The sequence below is a fragment of the Anser cygnoides genome, chromosome 11 (assembly GCF_040182565.1).
Source record: "Anser cygnoides isolate HZ-2024a breed goose chromosome 11, Taihu_goose_T2T_genome, whole genome shotgun sequence".
Taxonomy (NCBI): Eukaryota; Metazoa; Chordata; class Aves; order Anseriformes; family Anatidae; genus Anser; species Anser cygnoides.
Window position 1 is genome coordinate 5,229,435 of NC_089883.1, and position 14,465 is coordinate 5,243,899.

The following is a 14,465-nucleotide window of genomic DNA, read 5'->3' on the forward strand; positions in this document are numbered from 1 at the left end:
TGCACATTATGAAAAGTCTTACTATTAAAAAAAAAAATGCCGGGCAATTTGCACGGGTAAATTCATTTCCTGCGTCCACCTGGACGAGGGGACCCGCGGCAGCGCAGGGGCGCGCGGGTGGCACCCAGGAAGCAGCACACCCTCGCAGGGCCACCTCTGTCCCCAGTATGGTCGTTTGCTCCGGCTGGGTCACCTTTTCCATCTGCTCTGGGGCATCCCCAGGGCAGGAGATGTCCAAAGAGGCTTTACCCGGCGAAGGGACGGGGGTCAGGTGTGGCCAGTGGGGACGGAGTGCTTGCATTTTTTTTATTTTTATTTTTGACCTCTTCCCCCAGGTCTGCTTTTCGAGCCAGTTTGGAGCAGAAGCAAACTGTACGAGTCTAAAAGATGAGTAATAGGGCATCAACTTACTTTGCAGACCGCAGCTGAGTCACTTCTGGGTTGCTGCTTAGGGCAGACAGAGAAATCCTATCTCCTGTGAAAGAAAAATTGGCCGCGAGAGTCCCAAAAGTGCCCTGAGGATCAACTGAAATGAAAGTAAACCGATAATTTCCAGACCGCGTGGAAACAGAGCGGTGTTGAATTCAGCTGGGGCAAACTCAGAGCAACAGGACAGCTTTCTCCTGGAGCACTTTCCTATTAGAGAGGGGCTACCCGGGATTCTTCTGCTCAATTTTTCACCCTGAACGCAAACAGCCCTTCCTTTCCATGCCTCGCAGACCTGCAGGTCCTTGGGAAAACACAAACTTGCCTGCGAGCGAGGTGCAGGGCGAGAACCGAGCAGGTTTCCGAGCTGCAGCGCTGGCGGCTCCCAAGTTTAAGAGCCCCACACCTAGCGCCTGCAGGTGTTAAAATAGTTGGGAAGAAAGTTGGCATGACCTGGGGGTTTTATGTTGGCTTTTTTTTTTTTTTTTCCAGGGCGTAACACTTCAATTGCACTGGTGCAGGTCTGCTACTGAGATTCTTGGAAAAAAAAAAAAAAAAAGAAATGAAAAAAAAAAGAAAAGAAAAAAAAAACACTTGTTTTGTGTTAGGAGCTGGGCTGTATCGATCCACGCGGGTATTTACTTTCTGCTGATAGCAGTAAGTAAAAGCCGCTGTGGAGTCACTCTCTTCACCTTGAGTCTCGGGTGAAGGTTGTGCCTGAGCTCAGCTGGGAGCGCTTCGCCCCTGCTCTGCTCGGATCCTCGGGTCGGGGCTCGGGCTGAGCTGTGCCTGCGGCAGCTTTTTGACCATGGGGAGAAATCAAAGCCGGGATGAAGGCAGTGGGCAGCTCTAGGTGCTGCAGATGTGGCCACAGAGCCATCTCCTAGCGAGCGGGTCGCGGTGGCTCTTCTGTTTTCCCAAAGCATCCCCCACGCCCGAGGAGCAGAGGCTATTTATGACTCTTAATAGGTCTGGATTAAGGCAATTTAGGAATCCTTATGTCCGTCTCTCGGCTCGGGAAGATGACAGGCTCTAGGAGGTATGGATGGGTGACATTTCCACCATGAGATCCGTCCTTCCCCCTCCCCGCTCCCCCCTCCGCATCCCCCCCTTCCAGCCCTAAATGTGTCATGCTTTGTCACATCCTCTGCGTGTGTGTTTTTAGAGAACATTTGAATAAAAGGCTCGATGCCAGGTATTGGTGACACAGTGGGTGGAATTTGCAGCCTTTCCACAAAGAGTTGGAAGCCTCCATTTGCATAAGGTCAGGGTACAGCTTCTCACAGAACTTTAGCAGCATCTCTGTCTCTTAGCAACACTCTTGCACTCTTGGTCCCTGCATTAAATTGACTGGTCCTTTCCTTTTCTTCCTTTCATAGGGAGGCTTACAATAAAATGTCACCCTTCCAACCTGTGCCTGTCACCCAGTAGGTCATCTGTTTCTCTTACACCTCCTTCCCCCCCCCACTTCATCTCCAATTAGGGGATGAGATTATTCATTTGGTGGATTCCCAAAACTGCTTCATTTTTTATTTTGTTAATTAATATTAATAACATTTCTCCTTTTGTATTAATAAAAAGGAGCCCTCATAAACAGTGAGGAGATAAGGAGCAAATTGCAGGCACCTGCAAAACAATGGGATTGGAGAGGGGTAATAAGGCGAGTGGAGATAGAGAGAGCAAGGTTTAGGTCATCCTCTCCACCCATTTAGTTGATGCAGGGTTGAACTCAGCATGGAAGCCTTCAATGTGCTCAGAATATTAGAGTCACCCCTCTTGGCTCCGGCATGGGAATTGGTGACAGAATACAGATGCTGATAGGTGGTGTTAATGGAGGGTCAGGCTTGGACAATAGTATCCATCACTTGCCTCATGGCTCTGCTGTCAGATGGAGTCATTTCTGACTGCTCTATCACCAAGATTTGGGAGAGATTCAATTATTACATTCAGCTTGGCAGCGCTAGATACAAATCTATGCCCAAAGGACCGGAAAAATCGCCACATCTCTCCCAGAGTGGGTTTTTCCCCCTTATAAATAATAATAATACATAAAGGGAATTAAAAATGAATGTTCAATATATCCTTCTACTGCGAGTTGCTAAACGCCAGTCAGCCGCAGTATCTCCGCCCGACAGGTACGGCCAGTTGTATGGGCGCAGTGAAAACTTTTTTGGGGGGAAATTTTTTGGGGGTGTTCAGGATTTGAAACCTGCACGGGGAGTTTGTGCTTTGCCTCCCAGGGCTCCAGCAAGGCTCCGCAGGGAAAGAACTGCTGTATGTAGGAGTGAGGGGCTGAGCAGCACCCGCTGAGAGCCCCGCTTCAGCCGGGCAGGATTTGAGGATTATTTGTCAAGTGCCCAGAAAGTGCCCTCATTGACTCTGAGGACGGGGCTAAAGGACAAACTTGAACCACGGAAAAGCTCTCCGTTTCCCCCTTCCTACTTTTAAAGGTATTTAAGTGGTGATAGACGTTTTAAATTCAGTCCGGATTTTATTCCCCGGCTCCCTGTGGCGAACTGATCCACTTCTAAGGAGGAATGGCTTGTTTTCTCTAACACTTTATCCATCTCTTGAGTGGTGCAAATGCTAAGGTGAAACCTGGTGCTTTTCAGCGGTATTTCTTCAAAACTCTTATCCAAACGCCCCCCTCCCTCCTTGCTGCTTCTCCCGAAGCTTTCAGACACCGTAATTCCTGCAAGATAAATTCTCAGGTAATGGGTTCTGAGAAAAAGCAACAGAGGTTAGGAGTCAACTGCCTCCTCTTTAATAATTCACATGTCATATTTCTTCCACTTTGTCAAGTTGGCTAAAGAAGATGGGCAGGGCTGAGACAGGCAGACACTTGAGTTTATTATCCACGGGCTGGGGGACCCAGGGAAGGGCGATGCCCCCTTTTCCCCGAGCAGAGGGGCAAATCCTGGCTCCCGGGCTGCCCAGCGCCCCTGACCCCACAAAGAAACGCCTGGTCCCGCTCAGCCTCTGCCCGGCTTTCCCCTTCCTAGGACCCTCATGGAAAAGTCCCTCTCCTTTTTACCTTTGAAGCTGTTTACTGCCCCTTCGCTTCTTTTGCTAATATTAAAAATAAAATAATATATATATATATTATTATTTTTTTACAACTAAATCCTAGTGAAAGCCCATACTTATATATATATATACATATATATCTTTGGTTGGTTGGTTTTTAGCCAATGCAGTGTGATATAACTGTACCACTGCATTATAATGCTCTTTTGCATGGGTTATTTTTCTGTTCGTACAAAAGTTTTGCAGCTCGCTAGCTCAAATTCGAACAGTTTGGGATAAGCAAAGGGAACATGGGGTTTATTAGTAACGTGAGAAAAGTTGGGGCTGGGCTGTGTTCTCCAAAGTAACAATGCAATAAAATATCGGCGGCTGCAAACGTGGGCAAAAACTTGTCCCTTAGGTAGAAGATGCGAAGAGTTGGCCCTTCTGAAATTTGTCACCCTTCCTTAGGTAATACAGGTCCCCGAAGAGTATAGAGTTTATACATTATAATCCCGTTAGTCCCCGATAATTTGTCTTTTCAGTGCGCTGTTAGAAAAACTTTTAGGATTTTCAGTCCTCCCCTTCCCTGCCCCATCCTTCGTGCATAGTCCCACCGCACTCCCCCAAACTTGGGGGTGAGGCTGGGTGCGGGACACTGTCCTGTACCGGTGCCCGTGTCGGCTGCATTTTGAAATAAAACACAAGAAAAGGGGAAGAGAAGCGGCTTCCCGAGCCACGCCGCCTGCTCTCGGGAGCGCAGATCCAGGTGAAAACGGGAGTGACAGCGGAGCGGAGACCCTCGTTATCCTTCTGGGAGCTGCCCCTGTCCCCCTCCTCCTATATCGTGATTTTCCTCATGCTGTGGTTTAAAGTAATACACTTTTTCAACAGTCTTTCATGTGAGCAGCAACACATTTTAACTGATCCTCTGCAGTGTGGCTGTAAGGCTTATCCAGCACAGTAAAGGCATCTGCCTTTATCTGCCAGGTTTCCGTAACTTTATACATGAAACGGAAGAGCAAGCAACTTTGGGGGATTTAGCGAAAGGACTTATCAGTGTAAGTAAGAATAAGGGCAAACCTTGAGGCCCATGGGAAGTTTGCCCTTGTGATACTGGCCGGGGTTTGTTACGTTTTTGGTTAAAGGCTCGTGACTCCCAGCCCTTCTGCAGGCATCGTTTCCAGCTCCAGGCAGCTCTGGTACGCGGTGCGCATCGCTCTGGGATTTCGTTGAGGTTTGTTTTTCCTTCGGAGGAAATCTCTCGTGTTACCGGGGGTTCAACACTTCAGAAATAAATATAAACCCGCAATCAGACCCCAGAGCCGAAGAGAAATCGCAGGCGTCAGACGCTGCCAGTCACCTGCCAGGGACCTGGGGGTTGTGCCCGCTGCTGCTGCCCCCGGTCCTGCCGCTGAAATACCGTGGCTCAAGGCTGGCAGGGGGAAGCAGGCTGGCACAGAGGTCACCCCTGAGTTCCCGAACCCACACGCCTGTCCTCGGACTGTCCTTGCGATTGTCGCACGTCTGTGCCCTGGGGAGGACAAGGGGCTCCCAGGGCGATGCTCCCCTGCCGTAAGGCACGGACGGAGTCACTCCGGCTGAAGCTCTTAAATTTACACTCTGACACTTGGAAACATTTTCTTTAGGATTATTCTTTTTGCCAGACAAGAGCACTTCTCCTTCTACCCCGGCAGCCGAGATGGGAGCTGATTTTCCCGGTGCCAAACCGCTCCCAGAGACACCCGGCAAGCGCCGAGCGGGGCTCGAGGGGAGCGGCTGAGCCGTCCTCCGTTGGCAACCAGCAATAAGCGCGCTTGAAAAGCTGCCAGGGAGAATTAGGATGGGAGCCCTATCCTGCAAAATCAGATGGTTTAAAGTGTCCTTGAACAGCTGTTAAGCTTGTCGGGTTTTTATTATTATTGTTATTATTATTTGCCGGGATATATTTTTTTTAACACCTGCGAAGTTTGTGCAGGAGGATGCCACTGAAGACAGAAGTACTGAGTGCTCGACAGACTCCGCAGGGTCCTTGGCATCCTCCTAACGACGTGACAGGTCCAAGGGCTGAGAGCTGGGAGCCGGGATGTGAGCACAGCCCCGGGGGGGCCCGGGCAGCAAAGAGAAGGGGTTGGGTGGGGAACCCGCCTGCAGCAGCAAAGAGAAGGTGGGGACCCCACTGCAGCTGCTTCCTCCTCTCAGCCGCACACAGCCTGTCTTGAGCGGCGCAAAGGGGGAGAAAAGCTCTCCAGGCGCTTAGATGGACCCAAATGGATAGCCAGAGGAAAAATAAAATGGAATGGAATAGGATAGGATAGGATAGGATAGGATAGGATAGGATGGGATGGGATGGGATGGGATGGGATGGGATGGGACGGGACGGGACGGGACGGGATAGGATAGGATAGGATAAAATGAAATGAAAATAAAATAAAATAAAATAAAATAAAATAAAATAAAATAAAATAAAATAAAATAAAATAAAATAAAATAAAATAAAATAAAATAAAATAAAATAAAATAAAATAAAATAAAATAAAATAAAGGGAAGCGGGGCCCGGCGCTGCCCGGCCCTTTCCTCCCGCGGGGCTGCTCCGCTGCGGAGGCTGCGCGGTGCCGGCTGCCGCCGCTCTCCTCGGGGCTTTGCTAACACCTATCGCTTGAAGGCATCTCCGCTCCGTCTTCCCAACATCTGGAGCGTTTCCCCCCTCGCCCTTGAATCCGCTGGCTGTTTCTTCTTATTGAGCGCTCCGCGTCTCTCTGCGACTTGTCATAACCCGTAATCAAATGCCCTTTTTGTAGGGAGTTAAAGTCCAGAGGGCATCAGATCAATTTTCAGCTGACAGCAGAGAAGCGAGGCAGGACAGCGGCCGGGCGGTGGCTTTTGTCTGCTTCCAAGGCTTTAACCATCCCCCGGCGATGCACCCCGAGGGCAGCCGCACCCCGGCCTGGCCCCCAGCCCCCCAGGGCGGTGCCTTGCAGCCTGCAGCGGTCCCCAGCCCACGGGCACCTCACTGGGACCGGGGTCGGGTGTCTTGGGGAGCCCCTGCCCCTACAGAGCCCACAGGTGCCTGCTGGGACAGCCCTGAACGGCAGAGCATCCCCCTGCCCCATGGCCCGGCTGCTGGGCACAATTCTCATTTATTCTTTTATTCTTATTCTTATTCTTATTCTTATTCTTATTCTTATTCTTATTCTTATTCTTATTCTTATTCTTATTCTTATTCTTTTCTTATGCTTATGCTTATGCTTATTCTCATTCTCATTCTCATTCTTATTCTTATTCTTCTATTACTATTAAATATTCAGATATGACTGCCATATGCTATATATACAATTATACATGATATAGAAGGAATGCATCTCTTCATGTCCATATTCACACACATTAAGGATAATGCACAACCACAAATATGCAGTTATAAACATATGCTCTATATGCACCTATACTTATGTACATATATGTATATATAGACATACTGTATACACGTGTGTATGCACATAGAGTAAATGTACGTATCTAGACAAAGACAAGTTTTACATGTGTCTCACTGCATATGATAGTGTGCAGCCTGCCCAGTCTGTAGCCTCCTCTGTTTATACAGGTGTGTGTAAGATGGGAGAAGTACACTGTAACATAAAGTGTGTGAGGCCAATGAGTCCTTGAGGAGTTAAATATAATTTTATTTTTTTTTAAAGACCAAGCAAACCAATAACAAACAAGAAGCAGCTTAAAAACAAACCCGGCAAGGTGCACAGTGACCCCAGCACTGCCCAGCATGTCCTGGCAAGGGGTAATGTTGTGGGGCCATGCCTCTGATCAAGTATTTATGGCCATTGCATCTTTCCATAACATTTACTTTGCTTTCTTTAACGGTTCTTCCATTCCTGTCCCTGCTCCTCACTGCAAACAGCTTCAGTTCAGCCCCAGTCCCTGTGATGATATCAAGGAAGGTTTTTCTTTTTTTTATGGTCAAGCCAAAGCGAGGTCATTCTAATAATACCCAAGGTCACTGGTGGGAGCCACCGAGTCTCCCAGTCATTTTTCATTTGCTTGCAACAGTTAATGACAGTCACAGGGATGGAGCTGGGAGCGGACGGCCATGTGATGTCACCAGCACATGCTAGGGGATTATAAGGGCAGGTACAGGGCAAGGTTGTGGATTAAAAATGGTGAAGGAAAACAAAAATCACTATTAACTGCTTCACTTCAGCAGCTTGGTGGAACAAATAAATTATAGACAAAGGAGGGGGAAATATTCCTTCCCCACCCCACACCCCTCTAAATCAGTCCTCCAAAATGCCAGGTCAACTGCTCAACTTTTCCCTGATTCAGTGACTCAGCTGGAAAAGACACGCAAAGTGTACCCGTGTGAGAGGGGGCTCCGCGCACTGCACTGTGGACAGCCTGTGAAAGCAACCTGGCAATTACCCAGGGGCGGTCCCCTCCCTCCCACCCAAACCAAAGGCCTCAGCCCTCTCCTTCCGCTGCCACCGGCAAAACCCACGGGGACACCAGTGGGAGTCAGACCTGCAGGGGTCAGCTCTTTTAACTCCTCCTTTCTATCCCGACTGCCCACTTGGAAGGAAAAGAAGAGATGGGAAGCAGCCCTCCTGGTTCCATCAACTCCTCTGTGGTGCTCCCTGGCTGGGGGAGCCCTGAGGGTGGCGGGTATTGATTTAACCCCATGCACCAACTGCGAGGTTCACGCCACCCAGTACCCCTCACATGGCCATTCTCGCACCCAGGCCTGCACCTTGCCACCCCAAGGGTCTTGGGCTTCATGTGTGGCCCATTGCTTCCACCACAGCCCCGCACACCAGAAAGTCATGGCTCTGCACCAGCTTGCAGGGACCAGGGGAAGGAACTCCTTAAATAGCCTGGGTTCCAAGTTTCCTTTTAATTGTAAAGGGATAATTACGTTCTGCTCCAAAAGGTGCAGAGGTAAGGAGCTTTGGACCTTTAGGGTAACTAACAGTTTGGACAAAGAACTCTTTTTTACTGGGAACCAAACCAAAAGAATGATAAATTGCATATTAATTTCCACTCAGCCTCTCATATTGCCCTATTTTGTCTTACTTGTCTCATCTTATTGCATTTATTTATGAAACATGACCTTCCCATAGCTTTTGTTTCCACATTTTTATTCTTTTCTGACATAGCGACTGTACAGTGACTATCAGTTTCATTGTTTATTGTTGTCACCACATATCTTTTAAACAATCTTGCTTGCCCTGATTTGGCAGAAGTCATAAATACCTGTTGAAAAAGAATTCTCCAAAGAAAGTTGGATATCAGGTTGAAATTTTTGTCCAACAACATTTCTTTGTTTTGTTTTTGTTTTTTATCATTCAGTCTATGAAAGAAAAAAAAAATGGTAGTCCAAATTAAAACTATTTAGACAGAAAAAGAAAAAAAAAAATAAAAAAAAAAATAGTGACTGCTTGGCTGATATGAGCACTGAAACTGTGGGTTGTTTCATAGCCTGCAATCACTCCTGAAAGTCTCACTGTTGATGTCAATGGACTTTGGATCGACTCCTCTTTAGGGCAGGATGGATCAATGAGATGCAGTGATGAATCCAAAGAAATGTAATTGTCTAAAATACTCTGGGATGTGTAAAACCTGCACTTTCTGTTTTCCATGCCTGTTATCTTCTCTCAATGCTCACTCCTGCAAATAACTTTTCCTTCAAATGCTGTGTCTCTTTTGAATGAAAAGGGAGAAACAGATGCAGCTGGAGGCTGAATTTTTGAGCCAAATCTTGCTGTTATAAACAGCCATGGCTGCAGTGAAGCCCTCTGAAGGATGCTGGGCTATGGCAGGATGATAGCTACTCTGATATGTGTTGTTAAGGATCTTCAGCTGTTACCCAGTATTTACTTAAGCAGTTCTGTCAGAATCAAAATCTGATTTCTCCTTTTTTTTTTTTTCCTTTTCTTTCTTTCTTTTTCTTTCTTTTTTTTTTTTTCTTGAGAAGATACAAACCCTTGTTCGGTTCCCTGGAAGAGAAGAAAGTGGTGCTTTCTTCCTATGTGCCTGTTTACCACAAAAGCAAATAATGTCCCCTTGGCAATTAGGCCTGACTTGATTTATCGTGGTTAATAAGATTAGAGCATCAGCCTCTCTGAAATTCAAATGCACAGGAAGAGTGGTACCGAGATGCTGGTGTCGTTCTTCTCCTTCTGTGATGGGCACAATGACACACCTACAAGCAGAGGGGATTTGTCCGGTGGGAGCAAGCAGATTATCTGTATCTAGTGAAACAAGGCGTGCATGGCAACCTTTGCCAAGGCTCAAAGCCAGAACCTACTCACTATAAAATAATTGTGTCACTACCTAACCAATGCACTCTTCATGTTTCATTTATCTTTTGACTGTAATTGAATGTTTGAAAAGCAAAAAATGTAGACAAATTCCAGCTGTATTGAGATCTGTTTCTTTCTCTTCTACCATGGCCCATCATTAGATAGTTTCCCTCTCTGTACAGAAGGTCAGAGAGTATAAATATAAATTGCATTTTGCATTACTTCTAGATGAGTGAAGCTGTCAAAGCAATAATATAAGCTTTCAGTCCCACATTCTACCACTTCTTTCCCATTTTTTGGCCAGGAGGTCATGTGCAAATTGAACGTGACAGCCCAGACGACATGTCCAACAGGCTTATATTGTTAGACTGTTCTGCCATGGCACTCATCACAACATTAAACCCACATCGGACTTAGAGCTCTTCAGTAGCTGCTAACAGTAGCTCATACTTCTTGCAGAAAAGTTTGCTCCACATCAAGCTTACATAAAACCAACATTTTTTTTGGAGACTCTCATTGTAAATGTAGGCAACAGGAAAAAAATCTCACAGAAAAACCTAAAAGAGCTGATCATACTAATTCAAACTTTTATTCATTTGAAAGATGAATATAGTGTGTGTATACTCTTCACTTCTGTAAAATCTTGCTTTTTGATGAAAGTTAGGTGGCCATTATTTTATCTTGTAATAAGCAGTAACTCAGTATTTAATGGATATTTTTGCTATCAACATTCAAATGATGGGGGGAAATCCCCTAATTGTTCACCTCTTGTTTTATGCAAACAAAGTTTGCTTCATGTCAGTTAGATAAAATATGTGTATGCAAATTAATAGCATCAATGATTTTGAAGTAAGTATCTATCTATAGCACGAACATCCATGGACAGTCTCCACTAGCAGCTATTTGGATAATGTAGTCTAAACCTATTTGTGAAAATAAATGTTATCAAATACTGTATTTTATATTAACTTGGAGAAAAGTTTGCCTACAGAACACCCAAAGGACTGCAGTTGTTGTCTTCAGGTAGAGGAGAATCAGGTGTCAAAATAGCTTTAGAAAGTGCTTTGTCCTGTGCACAATGTTGAAGAAAAGATAATGCTGAATGACAGTGAAACAAGATCGCTCTAGGGATGGAAAACTGGATTTCGAGACCTTCACCTTTAGGTATCTAAAAATGCAGCACAGGTTGTGAACAACTGAAAATTCTTAGCATCTGGCAGCAGTCTGGTGGCCTGTGCTAAAGAGATGGTGGTCTTAGTCCAAGTCCCAGCAGAAAGGAGTTCACGTTATACATGGCATTATCTGGCAAATCTTTGCGATAGTCTGAGCAGAGGGCCAGGAGCTGACTTGGCACAGAAGCCTGTGCTTTCCTTCATCGTAGAAATGTTCTCCCTAGATAAGGGCTGAGGCGTACACACGGATCAAGAAAAGTCCCTGCCACTCTTGCTCTACTAGCTTTCCATGAATTAACAAAGAACTTCATTTTCAAGGACTATGAGGTTTTTGCCTTTTTTTTTCTTTTCTTTTCTTTTTTTTTTTTTCCTAGAAGGACTAAACTTAGAGTGAAGAGTTTGAGTCCCATCTGGTACAAATCGGTGGGGGCTTTGCAGGCTTCAGTAGAGCTACACTGATTTACACCAGATGATGCTATTAGAGGACTGAACTATCCAACAATAATTATAAAAATGTCTTTGATTATGCATGTGCAACAACTATTTATGTTTACATTGCAGAGATTTGCATGTAGCACAGTGGGGAGTATTTTATCTCTTCAAAACATTGCACCAGCATAAATAATCCTCCGACATTCAAATGAGCAAAGAAATACCCGCTTTTTACCACAAGATGGACCATAAAGGTTTTTCTTCACGCATTTTTCCAAACAGATTTGTCAATAATCCTCAAATGCAAAGTTCATTCTAAAGAAAGAAACATGGGAAAAAAAAAAAAAAAGAAGAAAGAAATGTTCTTTTCCAGGTGGCTACATTATAGACTGCTCTGAACTGCAAGAGTCTAGATGTGAGCCAGATAATCCTACACGTGAGAGAGAAAAGGATGGGGAACCAGGGAAAAGTAGGGCATAAAAAATGCCACACAAAAGCCATTACTGTACCTTATTTGAGAGTGTGTTCAAAGCATTCAGTCAAGGGATAGGAACCGGTTGAAATCCAGAGTGAATTCTTGAAGCAATTGGACACAAACTTATCAAAGGCAAAGATGGAGATAACCATGTGAAAACTGGGAGATGTTCTGTGTACCGGCCTGGAACGGCACAACAGGAGTTACCACTGGGGAATTACACCAGCATTTATGCTTTCAAAATAGCAATTGCTTAAAATATGCAGTACTATGTTGTACCTTTGACTCACAAGAGGAAAATGAGATGAAAGCACAAGCAATGTTCCTTTGATGTTGAAACTACATACGTAGGTCTCCCACTTTGGCTTTTGCGGTGTTTTGCTTTTTTTTTTTTTTTTTTCCTGTTTTTTCTATTTTCTAATTTTGCTTTGGAGATTCTTTGAAAGCATTAAATTTCTCAAATCAAGCCATGTCGTCCTACTCCAAATATAGCTTTCCTCCTGAGACCAAGGGAGAAAAGGGTTGCTGGAGTTTCAAGCATGATGCCCAGCAGAGAAGCAGAAGGTGTGCAGCCTCCCTTTCTCTGCACACCCTCGCTTCCAGAGGCCCCAGATGCTGGTTCCCATCACACATGTCTGGTATGGCCACATGGATATGACTGCAAGGGCAGCTCATCCCAGTGTGCATCTTTAGTTGAACTCACCACAGCCCCCACTCAGAGAGCCCCGGGAAGTCACTGGGAGGCCTCTGCATTGTTTCCATGCCCAAAAGGCCCCGCTGCCTCCACATGCAGTCTCCACTTTGGCCAAAGGTGTTGAGGCTCTAGCAGGAATTGAAACACAAGGGTGAAGCTGAGACTTGACAATTCTGTGGCCTCAGCTCCTTCTTCTGCTGATATTTGGAAGAAAAATCAGACAAACCAAAAAAAAAAAAAAACCAAAAAAAAACAAGACATGGGAATTCCTCCATCTATAACCAAGAGTAGATTTTGCCCCACATGGGAAACCACACAGCATTGCATTCATCTGAGTGATGTGGCAAGGACTTGGTCTGTGGTCCTGCAATAAAACACTTTGCCTCAGTTTCCCTATTAATAGAATGAGGGTGTGTGATAGTGTGAACGTGCCTCTTGGGAGCACTCTGAGCAGTAATTATTAATAATAATTTTTTAGCTCTTCAGAGATGAAATATGTCATATAAATGGTCAGAGTTATTAAATTGAATTTAATTGGATATCTTTGAACAAATGAAGGAGGTAGTGGGCTTGACCCTGGCCTGAGGAGGCCCTTTTGTGCAACAGAACAACGCAAGAGCAGGACAGGGGAAGGAAAGCCAGCGCACCTGACCCTAACGGGAGCCTGAGGTGGTAAGTCATGTAAGGTATTCACTCAGGATCAGTCAGAGACAGAAGCCTGAGTGTAATTTCTGAAGAAAATAGGGTGAAAGTGAGCTTCTCTAGAGATGCTGTCTGCTCAAACTGACGGTAGAAGAGAAGGAATCAGGCCTGTGTTCTTGCAGAGGAGTTTAACAAGGGGAGCACAGCTCAGCTGGGAACATGCGAGCACCAGTTGGATGGGACAACTCCACATTTTTGTATCTTTGTGGGTTTGTTTTTCTCTAAAAGCAAATCTCTATTTTTATGCCTGTTTGGGGAAAAAATAAGCTATTCTCTTTAAAACCCAGACTCTAATTCTGGCAAACTAGCCAAACCTCCAGGCACTCTGCTCACCAGAATTTGAGTACAAGAGGAATCTGTCACTTTATCACTGCAACATGGGGCCAAATTCTCAAAGATGTCCCTGCAATGAGACTCAGAAACCTGGTACTAAGCCATCAGGGGATTTGCATTCACGGTTTGCGTTTCCAACGTGACAATAGGAAGTTTAACTCCAAATGCAACTGCGCTGGACACGTGCATGAAAAAAATGTCAGAAAAGCCTCTTTTCATTTTCTGGGACAAGCATGAGTAAACCAAAGTGACAACTGTACTCTTGCTTTGCATACAGGCTTCCTTTGATTATAATGAGAGCTTGGACACCCAAAAGTTGTGTTTGTAGGAGCTCTTCAGGAAAAGAAAAAGTTTTTAAAACTTCTCTAGTTTTGAAATTAAAGAAAGTTAAGTACTGAGGCCACACACTGCGTATTCATTTAATACTCCTGAAACTTAATTTGCTAATGACTGTAAAGCTATCTGCAGATCCTTAGAGGGGCCACATCTTGGATGCACAAGATGAATTGTTCTGACAGTCTAAGTCCAATTCTCTCCTTCAGCAGGGCGAGCAAAGGTACAGCCGGGTCACTGCAGGCTTGCTGCACTTGGAGAGGTGACTGAGAGGCTCTGCACTGTGCAAATGGATGTTGGACACAATGGAACCAGGAACTTTCAATGCAGTTGCAGACTGATCTTCCTTAGTGGCACCAGATACACAGAGTGTGCTTATAAATCTGGTGTTTATTTTTCTCTTGGTTTTACTCTCCATTATGATTTAACCAGCTGGGTGAGCAACATTTCTCTTTCCAATTTTATTGCTAACAGGTTTTGCCATGGCTTCCTCTCTTCTGCAGTTTATGCATTTTAAATTGGTAGCTGCTTTATTAATATTTGCATCTAATGTCCCTCCCATGAACCACATTCACCATACAGT